Below are 21,846 nucleotides of genomic sequence, written 5' to 3'. Positions count from 1 at the left end.
AAAGATGACTAAGAAAACCCAAGCCAAGGGAGATCCTATTTCATTTTGCAAGTTTCTGTACCACTTATGGATTGATTAGAGTTTGGCTATGGTCATACAGATTGAAATCTACTACGCACCTCCATTATACCTAACCTTCAACCCATATATACGCACAAGGTCAAATTACACACCCTCCATTAAAATTTTTATCTGTAAACAATGGAAGAAATGATAATTTGAAACAAGGGTTCTGCCATTATTTTGATGGTTTAGATTTTGGAAAAGGGATTGTGGAGGGTTGTTCTCATCCTCCTTGTAAGTATAGGGTTTGACAAAATTAATTGGGAAATGCATGCCCAGAAGATACAGATGCAGGTACATGATGAATTGTGATCTAAAACCATTATATTACTTTGTAAAATATTAGCTAAATCATGTTCCCTTAATAGTGCATATTATAATGTACAACACTGACTCTTTTTCTTTTCTCATGCATTCTTAAAGTTTCTACAAAATTGTGTGTATCTGGGTGGGAAAATATCATAATTTTGTTGGAGGCACCCTTTTCTTGTTTCTTTATATTTATCAGCAACTTCACATGTCTTAGAGCTCATGAGATTAGAGATGGCCTTTATACCACCATGCAAACATTCACAAGATCTTTAAAGATTAGATGGTAAAACCAAAGGTGGGGGGAGACCCTACAATAGATTGCCGACCATTGAACAGAGGAGTGTTGGAATATGTCATCCTCTTTTAAGCATTGACCTCTTCCTTTTAATAAAAAAAATACATATATTTATTCTCCCTGCTACCATTAGAATTTCCCCGATCCTTCTAAATACAGGTACAACATTAAATTCACAGCATGAAATTTATTGACATGGAAACCATTTCCTAACATTCAGGTAGAGGGCATAAAATGCAAGACCATAGAAATAAAAATATTAAGGGAGTTTAAATAACTTAAATTATGCAATATTTAAGGGAGTTTAAAAAGCTTTCTAACATCGACATGAATCTTTTAGCATTGAGAAGGCTCAATGCAATATTGATCGTAAGATTGTAACTATTTCATTCTCTACTACTAGATTTGTCTCACATTGATGACAAATTATCATAACCTTAGGATATGTAAAGAGCGATTGTTTTTTGAGTCATTTTGACCATTAGTCAATATTGTGGTAAGTTTCTAACCCTATAAATATATGATTTTCTCACACTTTATGCCTTTCTTCCCATTATAGAAGACAAAGACATTTAGTGGGTTATTATCTTATTCTCGATGTTTAAAAAAGATTGTACAACGATAAATAAACAAGGATTTGAAAAATAAGTCAGGAAAAGAATGGGAAAAGATGCCAAAATTATGCAAAAAATAAGAAATGTTGTTTGTTTCAATCTCAGTTCTAATAACACTAGTTATTATCGGGGATTACTTTTTGTTTTTTAGGGTAAAAATGCTTTGACATGTGTATAATTTCATGTATATGGTAAAAATATCTCTATGTGAGAGAAAAATAGATTTTTCCCTCTCAATAAGAATTGAGGATGAGGTCTTCACCATCACACCATGGATTCTTTTGTTTGATGTGTCTGATGAAACACTGTTTGGAGAAAGAAAGTTGTTTGGAAAACTAACTTGACTTTAGGCTAATTGGAGTTCCAGTTGTCACAACCTTGAATAGTCATAGAGAAGTTGAAGGTCGTGACCTTACTCTAGTAAATTTTCTCATTATAGAGTCTAGAATTCAATCTTAATGAGAAGTGTTAATAGATATAGTTTTCTTGATTCACTTTGTTGCATTAAACAACAATTTTTTGATGTTGTGTTTGGTGTCCTGGCATCTAAGTCATGAATGATCCCAAGTTTTGGCATGAAACAACAAATTTATGATAATATTTGGTCAATAATATTTTATGCATTCACAAGATTATATATTCACAATTCACTTTATTGAACGTTGACGCCAACTAGCATTACAAATAGGGAGGTAACTTGCTAGCAATTACAAATAAGCAAGAATATTTTGTATATTATTGTCAATTTAGATGATCATTTTTTTTGTCATGGTAGACATAATGTTAAATAGATAGTAAACATTTTGGGTTGGTATATGCATATGCATCAATCTTCTAAGAGTGATCTTGATGGGAACCCTTCTAGGCTTGTCTGGGTGACTAACATCAGTGTTCAAGATGTTAATAAAGTAGTTCAACATTTTCTTAGGAATTATAGAGATGATCCTTCGTCTCTTGAGGGAAAATACATGTGGATTTTAAAGAAGGTCATAATTTTTTGTGGTTTTATTTTTAATTGTTCTCCACTTATTAACATGTTCTACCTGCTATATATTCTTTGGGTGGATGTCTTATATTTTGTGTTGACTACATTTAGTTGACAACCCCTACTGACAATGGAAGTAGAGGGTAGTTCTTTGAACATTGATGCAATGAACATATTGGATTATGATGAAGACATTTATGGGAAGATGGTTATATACCCCCTTGAAGTTCTTTTCATTTTTGATATAATTTTGATGGATGTTGGTGTTTTCCTTAAACCTTTATGGGAGAAGCACATATAAGTGGATGAACTGCAATCTTATCAAATTTCATGTGTCATGTCTATATCTCATTTTAAGCTTATGGTGTCGTTTGCATGGTGGTTTCAAATTGACTGCCCACAAAATTGTTTAAGATATTTATTTTTATTTACATAATTGCTTTTTTATTTAGGAGAGAATATTCAATCTCAAAGATATAGTTAACATGCGAGATTTGAATCCCTCAAATAGGCTTTGGTGACCAGTGCATCTTTTTCTATGCTATCTAATCTCTTTAGCCATTTTGTTCAATTCCCCTTTTTGGTGGAAAATACGCCTGGGTTGTGTTTGCCTTCAGATCTAGATATTGAGAAAATTATTTAAGTGAAAGGGGTGATTATACATTGTAGCTCAATAATTTTAGAAATCAAGGAGACTTTTTTCATATGCCTTTTTTGTGGCTATGCTCCACCACCGATGCCCATTGATAGAGGTATTTGTATGCTTGAGTGCAACTATAATTTTGTTCCATAGTTATAGCTTTTGACTATAGCTTGTGTTTCTTCATTATTTTATAGTTGCTTGAATAGAATGGAATTTATACTGAAGGGAAAATAATTCAATTTTATAGTGATGCATCAATGTTCATGATTTATTCATGCCATTGGAAACAGTCCTCAACCTCTCTTAGTGAATACTGCTCATTGTCTATGAACATGGTTGTGTAATGTATAGAGAAATTTTCAGAAGAAATCACATTGAATATTTTGGTCGACACGTTTCGAACTAGCGAGTGTGGTTCATCATCAGGACATGATGAAGAAACATATCTAGGACGAAGGTTAAATAGGAATACAGGTCAACCTAACATCTAGAAGATAACAACTATATTTGACAGGGGAGGGACATGGGAATGTTTAATAATATTTAAATAAATTTTATTAGCTTATTTTATTAAATATATATATATATATATATATATATATATATATATATATATATATATATGTATATTACTTAACAACTATATTTGTTAATGGTTTTAATTTATGAATATAATAATAAAAGAATAAAAATATTAAATACTCATACTTTTATTGAACTATATTCAATTAAATTGTAATATATGAATAAAATAAATATTTAAATTAATATCAAAATATATATAAATTTATACTATGGTTATTTAAAACGATATATATATAACATCATATGTTTAATCTAAATATAAAGAATCAAAATTAATTATTAATAAAAATTTATATGTGAAAAACTAAAGATTAGGGTTTTAGAAATATTTCTAAAACCCTAATCTTTAGTTTTTCACATATAGATTGTTATTAATAATTAATTTTGATTCTTTATATTTAGATTAAACATATTATGTTATATATATATATATATATATATCGTTTTCAATAACCATTGTATAAATTTATATATATTTTGATATTAATTTTATTAATATATTATAATTTAATTGAATATAGTTCAATAAAAATATGAGTCATTAATATTTTTATTATTTTATTATTATATTCATAAATTAAAACCATTACCACATATATAAAAAGAATCAAATATTTCTGATTCCCTAATCTTTAGTTTTTCATATATAGATCGTTTTTAATAATTAATTTTAATTCTCTATATTTAGATTAAACTTCTTATTAATATTATATATATTGTTTTAAATAACCCAGCACATGCACGCACACACACACACACACACAGATATATATATATATATATATATATATATATATATATATATATATATATATATATATATATATATTATTTATTAATATATTATAATTTGATTGAGTATAGTTGAATAAAAATTGATTAGTTATTCTTTGAGTATTATATTCATAAATTAAAACAATTAACAAATATATCCATTAAATAATATATATATATATATATATATATATATATATATATATATATATATATATATATAATAAAATAAGCTAATAAAATTTATTTAAATATTATTAAACATTCCCCTATCCCTCCCCCAAGTCAAATATAGATGTTATCTTCTAGCTATTAGGTTGACCTGTCTCCCTATTTAACCTTCATCCTAGATCTATTTCTTCATCGTGTCCTGATGATGAACCACACTCGCTAGTTCGAAATGTGTCAACCAAAATCTTCAATGTGATTTCTTCCGAAAAATTCTCTATACATTATGATATGGATCATAGAAGCTTGAATTCGAACATGGCTGTGTCTCAAAAGAGGTTCAAAAATGTATTTGGAAACTCATGTTTTTAATCATAACCTCACCACCAGGTCGAATTGATGAACCTACTCAATGTGGAAGGCCAAAATGTGCTACTATGAACTTCATGACATTGGCTTATAAGAGACGTTAGTAATTGTCATATAGTTGAGTTAAATAGTAATCTAGTTGTTGAATTTGCATTATTACAACATTCTCCTCCTCATGTACTTTGGGGTCAGGTTTGTTGACAAACAAATTGTAAGGCTGCAAGAAAGCACCAATGCTATTCCAAAGGGGGAAACCCCACATACAATCAACTTTTTAATGCATGACAAGCTAGTAGGTGTTGCCAAACCTAGTGATAGAGTTGAGGTGGAGAGTGATTTCTAGAAATTGTCTTTTGTAGAAAAAATATTGTTGTGCAAGGAGTTTTGATCATAACTTGTGAATATTTCATAGGTAACTGGAATCTACACGGCCATGAGTGTTAGATTACGACCAAACTAGAGGACAATAAAATCCATTTTTAAGGTATAATCATGTTCCAAATTTGTTTTGCATATGCCTGGATAATTTTTCTTCTTACTATGCATTATAAATAAAGTTATAAATGTTGTTTGTTTGCAAACTTACATCGATTTCCTTCGCTTAAAGAAGGAATACTAGACATGACTGTAAGATGAAGATCCAATGGAGTGTGATGCTACTGGTGACAACTTTTCTTCTTTTCAGGAAGGTGATATTTCAGTGGCTCAATATGAAGCCAAGGTATAAATTTAGTCTCATCTTCACCTTTTCACCGTACTAATACATTTACAAAATTCATTAACATGTATTTCTGATTTTTAGGTTGAGAAGTTGAAAGAGCTATCATGGCATCCTGATATCTACGAGAAGTTAACTAGGTTGTTGGCTCTTTATCTCTTTCATTTATGGTAATTTCTTGTACCCGTACTCTGATCCAACCCTTGAAGTTACTATTGTTGCAGGAAACACATTTTTGGGGGAATGCGAGTAAAGTTACCCACAGGTCTCACTTTCCATGGTGACATCAACATTTTTCTTATTGAGGACCCAGGTACGAGTAAGTCTCAACTACTTCAGTATGTACACAAGTTGGCTCCTTGAGGTATTTATACAAGTGGTTGAGAAAGCTCTGCAGTTGAATTGACTGCTTATGTGTCAAAGGATCTTGAAGTTGGTGAAACTGTATGTTTAATGACTCTGATGTTGCATCATTGAATGTTTTAATAAGAAGCAATGGAACTGTCACATCCATTGAAATTCTAGATTATTGATTAGTTTTTTAATTTAATAGGTATTGGAAAGTGGAGCACTAGTATTGAGTGATAAAGGCTTTTGTTACATAAATTATTTTGACAAGATGTCATATAATTCTCGAAGGATGATATATGAGGTGGGATTTCCCTCTTCAAATCAGTTAACTAAATATTATGCATTCAGTGGTTTTCTCTTGATCAAGCTTATCCACATTCTATTGTATTTCCTACACCTTTTTGTCATTTCTTAATGTGGTATGCTATTTGAGGCAGGTGATGGAACAACAGAGCATGTCATTTGCCAAGGCTGGGATCATAGAAACCCTTAATGTTGGAACATATATGTTAGCATGTGTTAACCCTAGTGGTTCACACTACAATCAGAGACTTTCCATCATTGACAATATCCAACTTCCTCTAACATTGTTCTCCAGGCAAAGCTTAGACATTTTTATGGGCATGGTATGAGTCCTTATGAGTTTTGCTTACTTTTCAAATCCAAAAAATTAATGGTTTACACCTGTAGGTTTGATTTTATTTACTTCGTTCTTAGTAAATCTGATGAGTAAGTTGACTGACACTTTGCAAGGCATCTTATTGAATTGCATTATGAAGAGCCCGAGGTGCTGAGTTATGTCTACTGCCTGGTATGGATTCATATGATACTTGGAGGGCATTATTCTAGTTTACATTACTGAAATTTCATCATTTCTCATTACATGACCTAAGAGTGGACACATTGGATGTATAAACCATAACTTCATTATATATCAATCGTACAATACAACACAGACATCCCAAGATATCTAATGAGACTACAAAGGATCTTACCCATGGTTATGTTGAAATGTGCTGGAGGATCTTACCTATCAGCTTTATTCTTCTGCAAGACCTTGGGCTTGTGAAGGGTGTCTCTGTTCTTAGTTACTTCAAGGTTTGTTAGTCAGCATATGTTCACTCGACTACAATTGTCCTTGGGAAAATAACTTTATTAGACTCCAAACCAATTAAATTGCACAACTACACTAATAAAATTTTGGAATTTGTTTAATTTCTACTACGTGTCTTTGTTTAACTCCCTTTATTGGTGGAATTATCATTTTGTTGTCTGATACAAATATGATTCTTCATAATCAAGCTCTTTGCACAGGCCCAATATTTTTTGAATAACTAATGGATACCACCAAACAATTAACAGTTCCTTGTGGCCAGAAAAACCATTGGTGGGAAGGGATGTTTATAATCCAACTTGTTCCCAATCATTCTGGGATCCATAGAACAAATGTTCACCATAACCATAATGATCTTTTTACTAAGACAGTTCCAGTGGGCTTGATAGGATAATGAATTTCAATGCCATTCTTTATAATATGCTTCAAGTTGTAAGATGTGATAGACTGAAATGAAAGAGATTAATTAGGTACTCATCTTTTTGTATTATAGCTGAAAGAAGAGTGAAGTTGCAAGAAATGAAGAAAATCCTTTATAGAGGCTAACATGAATTTATCTAACTATATGGATATGAGTCTTGAACCTAGATATGGACAGAAGCCTTCTACAAGCTATAGTGATTACAATTTCAATGTTTCTCCATAAATCATTAGACTTTGAAGGCATCTCTCTCCTTTGTCAAGAATTGGAGTTGGAAAAGCTTCCTCTCCACTCTCTAGGTTAAGAGGTGGAAGGATTGCCTCTCCACCAAGAGTTGGAAGTGCTCCTTTGGAATCATCAAGGATTGGAGTTGGAAGGACTCCTTCTCCATCAAGTATTGTTGGAAGGTTGAATGAAAGGAATGCATAGAACAATAATGAGTGGGAAATGCCTTTGGTTGGAAAGGTGAGGGAGATCACCTCAAGCAACTTGACACTGCTAATACGAGTGTGGAATATGGTTCAAGGAATGGCTATGATTGGAGGAATCAACCAATGCATGGTGCTCTAATTGATGCCTATTGAAATAACAGGGGATAGAGATCTCTGCATGGACTACTTTCACTTGTAAAACCACCTCAGGAAATTGATATAATACACAGTAGAATGGTGTCTAGAAACTAGATTTTTTTTTTAGGAAGAATAATACTTGTACGAGGATCTGAGCCCAATATTGGAAAATCATGAAAGAGGAAGTGATAACTCAAGGAAAGATGATTATTTTCCTAGTTATCTAAAGAAGTGGTTAGGCTTAGAGAGAGAGAGAGAGAGAAAAGGACGGGTCTAGAACCTGCTCTTCCTGATAGTGATTGACATATGCATGGACCCTTGTCTCATGTGGATAGACCTATGATGAGTGAGAAGGAGAGATGACCTCCTAGAAGGGTAGTATTTCTTTCTCCCTGCTCTCTTTTTTATCTAATTATTTCGATGACAAATTATTAACCATTTCCCTTTTTCATTATTGTTGTTTTAGTGATTTCCTCAGCATGTAAAGATAATGGATGTCTGACAATGATATTTTTCTTAATGTTGGAGTGTAAAGAGCACCAACCATCTTGTCTTCTGCAATCAGATATTGTGTCTCAAAAAATCAAAGGTACTTCCACAGAGTTATCATCTTTGTTGTAAAGTAGTCAAGGTGCATTAGAAGTTCGACCTGTAATGGGTCAACCTCCTCACCAGTCACATCAAAATAATAGCCCAACTTCACAATCAAGGTTGAGAACACTTAAATTTTTTGTTTGGGTGACAATAAATCAAGTTCTATCTCAACATCTTCATTTAATTTAACATATTTTGATAGTCACCCTTTGGCTTTAGTGAATGACTCTAGGTCAACAGGTACAGAAATACCATTAGCAACAGTACCAAAATCTTGGAAAATGATGAATCTTCCATTGACTCTGATACCCTGAGATTTCAATTCATGTTTCCTATGATACCATTATCAAGCAACATTCCATTCTCACAAAGGCAACAATCACAAAGACTTTCTTCTTTGTCTCCTATCACACAATCTGTATGGCCTTCTATACAAACTCTGCCACCCCTACCTCCATCTGAACCACCCCTTCAACATCAATAGTTTCAAACACTAAACCATCAAAATTAAACTAATTTCATGAAGCCTAGTCAATCAAAAGTTTAACTTCCTTCTCTTTATTCCCAAGGTCATTCTTCACAGTCCTTTCGACAATATCCATGGTGAAATTTTAGTATTCCCTTCTTACTTTTTGTTTTAAACGGGGAAAATCATAGTGGATTAAGACTACATGGGCTTTAGATAGTTGGGTTAAGTTTTTATCACAATACATATGGCATTTATCTGGATTTGTCCATTTATTTGGGATCCTTTTGTACAATTATAGAGACTAAATTATTTCTATTTATTTGGGTAATTCAACTTTGTTACAAGCATGTCCTTTTCAAGTATGGGAATATTATGATGAAATATAGTTGGTTTACAACCTTTGAAAGAATCTCATGGTTAAGAAACCAAAAATCAGGATTCTTCTCTGTCAGATATGCTAAGGGATTGCACCTAGTCCCATATCCAACAAGACTTTCATACATAGGCATGATGACTTTCTTGGATGGACAAGATGGCCCATGGGAGGAAAATGGATCTGAGATTTCGTACCTCAGTTAGGCTATGAAACGCACCCTCTTTATCATCATACTAAGACCCTCTTAACCATTATAGCTACTTTTGATTGAGTTTTAACTACCATTAGGAAATATTTATGGGCAGATCTCTGAAGCCATGGTGAGAATGTGGGTTCCTGATAAGCATGAAATTATAAATGAATGCTGACTTTGTTTTCTTAAAAAAAGAATTATGCCTTCCATACTAGCCAAATTCTTGAGAAATGCATTATGGCTACATGGATAACTTCTATAGATCAATGACATCAACAATAATATTGTAGAATCTTATTGAATGTCATTCAATATATTACTGTTACATGCCTAACAGAATCTTATTTGATGTCATTCAATATCTTACTATTACTAGGCACACCTTTAGAAAATATTTTAGCATATTTGATTTTCCATTCTTGTGCAACACCATGGCATTGTGAGGGGTAACTTTGTTCTTAGTTACTTCAAGGTTTGCTAGTTAGTGTATGTTGACTCGAATACAATTTTCCTTGGGAAAATAACTTTATTAGACTCCAAACAAATTAAATTTCACAACTACACTAATATAATTTTGGAATATCTTTAATTTCTACTACATGTCTCTATTTAAATTCTTTTATTGGTGGAATTCTCATTTTTTTGTCTGATACGAATCTAATTCTTGATAATAAAGCTCTTTTCACAGGCCCAATAATTTAAAAATACCTAAAGGCTTCCAACAATCAACTAACAGTGCATTGTGGCTAGAAATACCATTGGTGGGAAGGGATGTTTATGATCCATCTTGTGCCCAATCATTCTTGGATCCATAGAACAAATGTTCACCACAATCATAATGATCTTTTTACGAATACAACTCCAGTGGGCTTGATAGGATAATGCATTTCCATGCCATTCCTTATAATCTTCTTCAAGCTGTAAGTTGTGGTAGACTGAAATGAAAGAGCTTAATTTCACAAGGTAGTCATTTTTCTATATTATAGCTGAAAGAAATAGAAGTTACAAGAAATGAAGAAAATTCTTTATACAAGCTAACATTAATTTCTCTAGTATGGATATGAGTCTTGAACCTGGATATGGAAGGAGGCCTGCTATAAGCTATAATGATTACAATTTCAATGTTTCTCCATAAAGCGTTAGAATTGGAAGGCCTCTCTCTCATTTGTCAAGAATTGTAGTTGGAAAACCTTCCTCTCCACTCTCTAGGTTAAGAGCTAGAAGGGTTACCTCTCCGCTAAGAGTTAGAATTGGAAGCATCCTTCTCTATTAAGTGTTTTTGGCAGGAGTGCTCCTCTTGCATCATTAAGAATTGGAGTTGGAAGAATCCTTCTCCATCAAGGATTGTTGGAATGGTGAATGATAGGAATGCAGAGAAGGATAATGGGTGGGAAAGGCCTTGGGTTGTAAAGGTGACAGAGATCACCTCACGCAACTTGACGCTACTAATACGAGTGAGAAATATGGTTCATGGAATGGCTATTATTGGAGGCATCAACAAAAGTATGGTGCTCTAATTGATGACTATGGAAATTACACGAGCTAGATATCTCTGCATGGACTACTTTCACTTGTACAAAAACCTCAAGAATATGATATAAGATGCAGTAGAATGGTGTCTAGAAAATGGTGAAATTCCAAGGAAGAAGAATAGTTATGGGAGGATATGAGCCCAAGATTGGAAAATCATGGAAGAGGAAGTGATAACTCAATGAAAGATGATTATCTTCCGAGTGATCTAAAGAAGTGGTTAGGCTTAGAGAGAGAGAGAGAAAAGAATGGATCTGGAACCCTCTCTTCCTAATAGTGATTGGCATTTTCATGGACCCTTGTCTCATGCAGATAGACCTATGATGAGTGAGAAGGAGAGATGACCTCCTAGAAGGGTAGGCTTCTTTTCTCCCTGCTCTCTTTTTTGATCTAATTATTTTGATGACAAATTATTACCCATTTCAATTTTTCATTCTTGTTATTTTAGTGATTTCCTTAGCATGTAAAGATAAAGGATGTCTAACAATGATATTTTTCTTAATGTAAGAGTCTTAATATAACCAACCATCTTCTCTTCTGCAATCAAGTATTATGTCTCAAAATATCAGAGATACTTCCACGGAGATATCATCTTTGCTGCAAAGTAGTCAAGGTGCATTAGGACATCAACCTATAATGGGTTGGCTTCCTCACCAGTCACATCAAAATAATAGCCCAAATTCAAAATCAAGGTTGAAAATAGTTCAAGGTTTTGTTCCTAGTGACAACAATTCAAGTTCTCGCTTGGCATGTTCATTCAGTTTAACATATTATGTTGGTCACCCTGTGGCTTTAGTAAATGACTCTAGGTCAGCAGGTGCATAAATTCCATTAGGAATGGTACGAACATTTTATCAGAATGTTGGATCTTCCCTTGGATCTGATACCTTGAGCTTTCAATTCTTGTTGTATTTGACACTATTGGCTTATTGGGCCTTGACCCAAGTTTGGAGGAGTTATTAGCCAAACAAATCCCGCAACTACCGACCCTTTCGGCAACAGCCTGCGGAGCGCGGGCTGAGGTCTCACCCAAGGCAACATGGGAGGGTGCTAGAACGAGGTTTCCGCACCCTTGGGATGTCTTGATGTGGTCTGGAGAGGTCGCGAACCATTCTGTGGCCTCACGCCACTGGGTACTACTATCGGGCTTTCGTGTAGATCCACGCAGATGCACTTTCTTATTAACCAAATTATTACAGATCTGAGCTTCTTATTAGAGTCTTTAAGAAAACATTTAAACTTAAAACCCCGTGTGTGCAATTATAACAGATGATGCATAAATTCAGAATATAAGCAATAAACAGATCCGCAAGAAAACACACAATGATTTAGAAATTCTTATCTTTATTGATCTTCTCTTCAATACAACCAGATCTGCCCTGCACAATCAGCTATAGGGGTCTGCGCACACAGCTGCGGACTCTACTAAGCCTCTTTGCACACAGCTACAGAGCCTCTACATACCTACAGACACCCTTGACTCGAACTTCCAAACACAGAAAATACTGTCTTCACAAACCCATAGCACTAAGATTCATGCCAACAAGAACTGCCTTCTACCCTTAGAGCCTCACCCTAGGCCAAATTACTTCCTATTATTCTATATTATTTCTTGGGTGGACAACCCTTTGACTCGACCTATTACATTTCGCACTCTGCATATTTCAGAGATTTACAATATTGTTACCCTAACTTATAGGCTTTAAGCCACAAAACTGTTACACAGGACCTCCGCTACCCAACAATCCCCCAACACAATCATCATGACTTTTCCCGAGTCACTCGTCAGTGTGGTGATACGCGTTGCCTAGGCTCGATGGTTCACCTTCCTATGAGTGATGCACTTCATTCTGTTGCTCTCTCTTTATCTCCTGCAACGCTTCTTCCAGCTCCTACTCCAATGTCTCTACCAATTCACGTAACCGATCTGCTCATTCTGCTCTGCTCGGTTAACACAGAACACACCCTCATAGGATTTTAGCTTTAGTTGGGGTGCTGCATATGAGAACTCCTTGTACCAACACAACCATTTTCCGATTTCGTATCTACCACATGCACTGTCTGTTACAGCTTGTGCTGCAATTCTGCAAGACCATTGTTGCTGTACGCTAGATCCCAATCTTCAAGGTGCATTAGAGACGACTTGTTAACTACAATTCCATCATTTGTCTCTGTATTTACATCCTTTCCCTTATCTTTTATGGTTCGCCAACCAGCCCATGGGTTAGGCAGTGACATCTAGACCAGGTCTGCTTCGTGTCTAAAAATTTCTGGTGCATCCCCCACTGTCGATGTTGGACTTTGCGTGGCACTCGCAGCTGTCAAAACCATATTCTTCAGAAAACCCTTTATCTCCATTGGCCATATTACAACCGTCGGGCTTACTCGAGCGTAGATAATGAATAGTTCCATAGTGGTGGGAAGGCACAACAACTTGTTGTTCTCAGAAGCATAGCTCGTTTAGTATAAGTGTTTCAAAATTCAAATTCGTTGGATCCCACCTTTCCTGGTGCCTTAACATTAAGCCTACGGTAGATCGTTCCTGATCTGGCTCCTACCCCATCTCTTAATTGCTTGTCATCCACTCCCTTTTGCCATAACTCAGACATCTTGTATGAATAGTGACAAAACGGTAACCTCTCTGCTTGTCAATGCAGCAGCGTAGCCCTTTCCGCGCAACCCTGACCCTTATGACAAAACAATTCAATGCGCAGCCCGGTTGTCGCGTAGCTTCCCCCCACACTGCTTTATCGTCCTGCACTCTCTTTGAACTAGCTGGAGCTGTGAGACTGTCCTTTAGTCAGTTAGTCAGGCGGTCGGCCCACCCATGTAGAGCTTCAGGTGACTTCCATTTACTCTTCCCGAGAAGGGGTCTCCATTGAGCTTGGTAGCTAGACTGCGCCTCCATCTGTAACGTCTTTGACTACATAGGGTCCCAACCAATGCATTCAGAGCTTTCCAGGGAATTTCTCGAACTTGCTATCATGTAGTAATACTAGATCATTCTCCTTGAAAGTGCACACCTTGATATGGTGATCATGCCACGCTTTCTCTCGCTGCTTCTATACTTGCTGATGGAATCTAGCCAAAAACCGTTCCTCCTCAAGTTCCTCCAATTTTGCAAGCTATTCTTCCAAAGCGCCACAGTTTGCCTTGACTGTCATTGCCATGATTCAAAAACTAGGTACAATGTATTCCATCAACATAACGGCTTCTTTCCCATAGAGTAACCTGAAAGGTGTCTAGCCCGTCAACTTCTTGCACGTGGTTTGGTATGCCCATAGCATAGCAGGGATGTGCAAGTCCCAATCGTTTCACTGCGCATTACAGACCTTGGGCAACGCAGTCTCCAAAATCTTGTTGAATGCTTCGACGCTCCCATTCGCTTGGGGATGGTATGGCGTACTCTGTTGATGATATATCTAGAATTCCTCAGTGATCGCGTTGATCGTCTCATTCAGAAAGTGCATTCCACAGTCGCTCATTAGAATTTTGGGACATCCAAGCTGTGTCAACATGTTCTCGAACAAAAATTTTGCAGCTATAGCAGTCGTACAGTCCTTAACCGGCTGTGCTTCTGCCCACTGGGTCAAGTATTCTGTCGCGGTGATGATATATCGTACGCCCGCATTCCCTTGAGGTGAGATATGTCCCACAAAGTTGATTGCCCATTTTTCGAATGGTTGCAGCGTCATCTATGGTTTGAGTGGCATTTCATCCCTCCGCGATGGTTTCCCAGTTCGTTGACATACGTCGCAGGCCTGGCAGTACGATTTCGAGTCTTGATGTAGATTTGGCCACAATAATCCAGCGCGAAGAATCTTTTGTGCTGTGCCGCGGCCCACATAATGTCCTCCAGCAACCCCCCATGTGCTTCAGCCAGGATTTGTCTAGTGTAATACTTCGTCGTTACCCATTTTGTAGAGGTGCCCTGCAATAATAGTAAAGGCTGCTGCACATATCACCAATTCTTTCTTTTGCTGAATGGAATATCCCTGCGGCATAGTTCCTATGGTTAAGAAGTGGATTATATCCTCAAAATGGCCATTTGCGACGCGCATTTCATATAGTTGTGCATCCGATAGTCCTTCCTCTAAGTTTGTGGGCTCTTCGCCATTCTCAATTCGGGACAAGTGATCTGGGCTTGTGTTTAGATGTCTCACCTTTACGATGACTTCGAAGTCATATTCTTGAAATAATAGCAACCACCTACAAATGCGCCCCCCCAACACAGGCTTATTCACTAGGTATTTTAGCGCAAAGTGGTCAGTATACATCTTAAAGTGTCCTTCGAGCAGATAGTGCCTGTATTTATGGAGCGTGTATACCATCGCCAATCCCTCTCGCTCAGTAGTGGAGTAGCTCTTCTTACCTTTTTAAAATCGATGACTTCCGAACACGATCGGGTGAACAATTCCCTCTACTCCTTCTTGAGTGAGTACCATGCCCAACACGATACACGACACGTCAACGTGCACATGAAATTCAATATCCCATTTTGGAAAGACCAATATAGGGGCTGATGCCATCTTTTCCTTAAGCGTTTCCAGACTTTTGTTACGTTCCTCATTCCAACAATAAGTAGCATCCTTCTTCATCAACTATTCCATTGGTACCGTGATCTGTGTGTAGCTTTCTATGAACTTCCGATAGTAACCAGTGTGTCCCAATGTGGCGCGCAGTTGTTTGACACTTCGCAGTGCTTGCAGATTGGGTATGACAGTGATCTTCACTGGATCCACCATCAGACCTTGCTGACAAACCACATGGCCAAGCAGGTTCCCGAAGGGGACGAGGAAAGTACACCTTTTTACGTTTAGTGTAATCTGGTGCTGTTAGCAAGCATCTAGCATTAAGCGTAAGCTCGCGGTATGTTTCTTAACTAGCCCGAATATAGTCCAATCATCAAGATATACCTCTAAGAACTTGTGTATAAATTCCTTGAATGCAACTACTACAACGCATGAGAATATTGTGTTCTTTAGTCCAAACGGCACCACTGTATACTGAAAACAACCCCATTCGGTAGTGAATGTTATTTTACCCCTATCCTCCGGTGCAATATTGATCTTGTGGTACCCCAAGAAGCTGTCCGTAAAGGAGTAGGCTTCCCGTCCTCCCACATTTTCCAATACCTTGTCTGTAAATGGCATTAGAAATGGATCATTAACACATGCATCATTGAGCTTCCAGAGATCCACGTAGATGTGAATTTCACCTTTCTGTTTTTTCTCCTGCACAACCATAGGACTTACCCAGTCGGACTCCTCCACTGGTTCAATTATTCCTGCTGCAAGCATCTTATCCAACTCTTCGCGGACCTTTGCTTTGTATTTTGGATTCAACTGGTAAGGCCACTGCTTAACTGGCTTCGCATCCAGCTTTAGGGTTATCTTCATCATTCCCAAGTGACCGAGGATCCCTTTTAACTTGGTGATTTTAGTCGGGAATAAATCTTGATACTGTCAAAGCAATTCGACGACCTTTTCCACCGTGGCATTGTCCCAATAGTCCCCAAGTGTTGCGTACTTTAGCTCTTCCTCTGTTCCAATGTTTACTTGTTTCGTTTTTAGTGCCACGATGATGTCTAGATCCTCAATTGCTGGTCCGCAAACCTCGCGACTCCCCTCTGTTTCTGGAATATTGATGTTTCTAGGATTGTCCTCATCATCTTCTACCTGCACATTGTAACATTCTAGGGCCTGGCTCAACTGTCGCGACCAGTCTGGCTGCACGATTTCTTCTGGTTCCAATGGTAATTTGAAAATAGCTGCCTTGACAACCTGTAATGCGTCATCCACCATATCCATCCATTGATCTTCAAAGAGGAACGTTAACAAAAAACCTTCCCGCAAGATATCCCATTTGCTTGCACCATGTCGGAGCTCTGTTTCAGTATACCAGTTCCTTGGAATGACATCCAGGGCATGATAAAATAAGTGTACCCACTCTCGTTGAGGCTCTTCTCCATAGGCTTGGACCCATCTGGTAAGGTGCATGAGCGGGTCCTGACATCCATCATATTTCTCAGTTATTCGTAGTTCCGGCTTCACAAATATTATCTGCATCATGTGCCTGCAGCCGTGCCAATCATCGAAGGTTCCTTCATGTGTGCCCCACCAACGCGCAGGCATCATGCACAATTCCTATCTCAACACATCAAACAGTTGGGGCTCTGGAACCGCGCTTTCAAATTTGGTCAAGAATTCATCTACTACTGTCAGCCCATCATCCATCGGTAGTTCACGATCCTGAGCTCTGACACAATACAGTGACTTAGTCATCATATTGCAGTTTAACATGGTTAACCATTCAACCGATTATGCCATTGCTTGTCTTCCTCATCTGAATCTTCGGTGCAGGACTCTGCATGCCCCCACGATACTCTTCCTTCCGCAGTCGGATTGACCCAATCCTGATTTCATGCAGTAATTTTGTAGATACAATTTAATTCATCATCACTTCCTTCATCGTGCATGGGTTCAGTGTAATGCGGTCCTTCAGCCGAGTCTAGCGGAATGAGTACGCTGAGTGACTTCTTCTCAAATATCATTTTTCACTTCTTTAAATTAATAACCCTATTCATATCGATGGCCTAGTCTATCCCTAACAACACAGGGTAAGGGCTACTTTCATCCACGATTTCTATTACCTCAAAGTCCATTCGGGTGCTCGCGCCTTCTATATCTACTATAATTCCTTACAGTCTTCGGATGGGCAGGATCTTCTGTTGGTTCACCATCCACAATTGAATAGGAGACCATTGTAGTGTGGTCTTGCCCATGCACTCCCAAGTCTGTTTAGGTAGTACATTTGCATCTGAGCCCAAGTCCGGAATGATCTGATCCATCTCATAGTTGCTAATCTGCGCCATTAATCGCATTTCCTGCCCAGTCTGCGATGCATGTTTTCCCAAATTTCGGACCACCTGAGGTTCACCCGACCCTACGCACCTAGTTATCAACTCTTGTAATCCTTTAACTACCCTATTGTTGTGAAGCAATTTCACGCATGTCTCTAAAAAGGTAGCTAGCATCGAGGGATCCCTCTCTGGCTCGAGTTGATCCTTACTACCTGGGGTAGAGACCTCCGCGAAGCTCTTCCTAGCTTCTAGATCTGTCTCCTTGTGAACCTCGACATCGTCCTTAGTTACTTTCCTCTTATCCTCCCATGTAGTCACACCACTTCTAAGCACCATTTTTATGTCGGTGTCTTCCTCGTGTGGTTCAGCCCTCATCATTTGGACGTTCTGTGTCGTCGTAGGTTGTGCTACCCTCTTCTCACATATCTATGCTATCAATGTGGGGCAATCTATAATTTTGTTATCGAACTGCTCGCAGTAAGGGCACGATATTCTGGTTGGGTTGGTACAGTCCCACGCATAGTGTCTTGGTCCTCCGCAGTTGTAACAGATTAGCTGCCCGCAACCCCTTCCTGTCCCCATTCCTCCCCATCCTCGTCCATGTCCCTGGAACCCACCGAACACTATTGTTGTAGCTGGATCCCCACCTCGCGCTTTAGTCTGCATTCTATAGGTAAGTGACCGGTCCATCAATAATTGATAACTACAACAGTCTTGCTCCTCGTGGCCCACCAATATGCAAATGTTGCAAAATAGCTACGGGGGGGTCTAGTTAAATTTTGGCAGTAGATGACAGTTGTTCATGTTGTGCTTTCCTCTCACTTGATAGATTGCACACCAGAGCGACGGTGCCGCACATGGCCCCACTTGTGCCTCTGGTCACAACAGTGTTGGTCCCCCTGTTGTCACATAGTTCACAAAGACCAGACAATGATCCTTATCATGGCCGTGGCTTTTACATTTTATACACCACACTTCTTCCCGTGCTTCTGAGCAAAGTTCCTTTTCTTGTTTTAAATTCTGTATTTCTAAACACAGGTTTTGTATTTCCACGTGGATTTGCTGAACTCCCAACACCAGATCCTATATTGGAGTTTCATGCAACCTCATCGCTATCTCTAATGATTCAACTTGGGTTGAGATATTTTGCTGGGACAACACCATCCTCAGATGTGGTGTTAATGATGCCACAAACCACGTGCAGTGTTGCGCTTCTGACAGTGTCATGTTCGCGTCGCAGATTGTACTTTTCAATCTTTCATATAGATCCCACGGAGTTTCACCAAGCATCATCGCGATCTCCTTGAACCCGATGATCAACTGCGTTTTTGATTTTGGCTGGCTAAATTCTTTTTTTAATTCAACCCGGATCTCCACTATTCCCACATTCGGGTGATCGCTTGAGTACTTAATATACCATGTCAGCGCTTAGTCCTACAACACGCTAACTAGGGTAGCCTTTTGGATGTTGTCGTCCGTAAATCCGTGCGCTTCCCATACTACCGTTACCATGAACCAAAATTATTCTGGATCTTCGCTTCCTACTCCTTCGAATACCAGTAACTCGATCACACTCGTCATGTTTAACCTCTGGTTTGCACGTCACTGTACTAGGACCTACTATGAACTCGTACCGCTCTTGATCCAATCAATCCTTAGACTCTTTCTTCGTAGGGTTCTAGCGTCCTAACATTAGACATTCCTTAGGCAGATCCTGGTCCTAGCAACGGAACCATTTGTTGGCTTATTGGGCCCTGACCCAGGCTTGGAGGAGTTATTAGCCAAACAAGTCCTGCAGCTACCGGCCCTTTCAACAACAGCCCGCGGAGCGCAGGCTGAGGTCTCACCCGAGGTAGCAAGTGAGGGTGCTAGAACTAGGTTTCTTCACCCTTGGGATGTCTTGATGTGGTCTGGAGAGGTCGCAAACCATTCTGCGGCCTTGTGCCACTCCATACTGCTATCGGACTTTTGCGTAGATCCACGCAGAGGCACTTTCTTATTAACCAAATTATTACAGATCTGAGCTTTTTGTTACTATCTTTAAGCAAACATTTAACCTTAAAACCCCATGCATGCAATTATAACAGATGATGCATAAATTCAGAATATTAGCAATAAATAGATCCACATGAAAACACACATTGATTCAGAAATTCTTATCTTTATTGATTTTCTCTTCAATACAACCAGATCCACCTTGTGCACTTAGCTGCAGGGGTCCATGCACACAACTGCAGACTCTACCAGGCCTTTGCGCACACAGCTGCAAAGCCTCTACCTACCTACCGAAACCCTTGACTCGAACTTCCAAAGACAAAAAATACTGTCTTCACAAACCCATAGCACTAAGATTCATCCTGACAAGAACTGCCTTCTACCCTTAGAGCCTCGCTCTATTTATACATTCCAACTTACTTCCTATTATTCTATATTATTTCTTGGGTAGAAAACCCTTTGACTTGACGTATTACATTTCGTGCTACGCATATTTCAGAGATTTACAATATTATTATCTTAACTTATAGGCTTTAAGCCCCAAAACTGTTATGCGGGACCTCTGCTACCCAACAGACACCATCATCAAGCAACATTCAATTCTTACAAAGGAAAAAATCATAAATATGTGTGGCCTTCTATGAAAACTTTACCACATCTACCTCCATCTGCACCACCCCTTCAACATCAATAGTTTCAAGCACTAAACCATCAACATTAGATTAATTTCATGAAGCCTAGTCAATCAAAAGTTAAACTTCCTTCTCTCTATTCCTAAGCTCATTCTTCACATTCCTTTCAACAATCTCCATGGTGAGATTTTAGTTTTCCCTTCTTACTTTTTGTTTTAAACAAGGAAAATCTTAGTGGATCGAGGTTGCATGGGCTTTAAATATTTGGGCTGATTTTGTATCACAACACATATGGCATTTATCTCAATTTATCTAGCTAATTGGCATATTTTTGTACAAATATGGACACTCAATTATTTTTATTTATTTGGGTAATTCAACTTTGTTGTAGGCATGTCCTTTTCTAGTATGGGAATATTACAATGAAATATAGTTGGTTTACAACCTTTAAAAGAATATCTTGGTTAAGAAGCCAAATATGGGGATTCTACTCTGCTAGATATCAAAGGGCTTGCAACTAGTCCCATATCCAACAAGACTTGCATACACAGGCATGATGACTTTCTTGGATGGGCGAGATGGCCCATGGGAGGCAAAGGGATCTGAGATTTCTTAGCTCAGTTAGGGTATGAAACACACTGTCTTTATCATCATACAAAGACCCTGTTGACATCTATAGTTACTTTTTATTGAGTCTTAACTGCGATTACAATATATTTATGGGTGTATCTCCAAAGCCATGGTGAGAATGTGGGTTCCTGATAAGCATGAAATTACAAATGAGTGTTGACTTTATCTACTTAAATACAAGTACTTATGCCTTCCATACTAGCCAAATGCTTTAGAAATGCATAATGGCTACATGGATAACTTCTGTAGATCAGTGACATCAACAATAACATTGTAGAATCTTATGGGATGTCGTTAAATATATTACTATTACAAGGTACACTTAGTCTTATTTGATGTCATTCAATATCTTAATATTACAAGGCACACCTTCAGAAAATATTTTAGTATATTGCATTCTCCATTCTTGTGCAACACCATGGGCATGTGAAGGGTGTCTATGTTCTTAGTTACTTCAAGGTTTGCTAGTCAGTGTATGTTCAATTGACTATGATTTTCCTTGGGAAAATAACTTTATTAGACTCCAAACCAATTAAATTGCACAACTACGCTAATATAATTTTGGATTTTTATAATTTCTACTA

General features: G+C 37.6%; 1 pseudogene; it reads left to right on the top strand.

Moving 5' to 3' along the window:
* LOC149229201 (DNA replication licensing factor MCM4-like) overlaps positions 1 to 6,509 on the top strand; it is a 54,335-nt pseudogene extending 47,826 nt beyond the window's left edge.
* The last annotated feature ends 15,337 nt before the right edge of the window (positions 6,510 to 21,846 follow it).

This window comes from Pinus tabuliformis, chromosome J (genome assembly GCF_031772625.1).
Source record: "Pinus tabuliformis cultivar Carrire ecotype Pingquan chromosome J, CPIR1, whole genome shotgun sequence".
In the NCBI taxonomy this organism is placed as follows: Eukaryota; Viridiplantae; Streptophyta; class Pinopsida; order Pinales; family Pinaceae; genus Pinus; species Pinus tabuliformis.
Note: the sequence above shows the minus strand (reverse complement) of the source record. Positions and strands in the feature narration are given on the sequence as shown.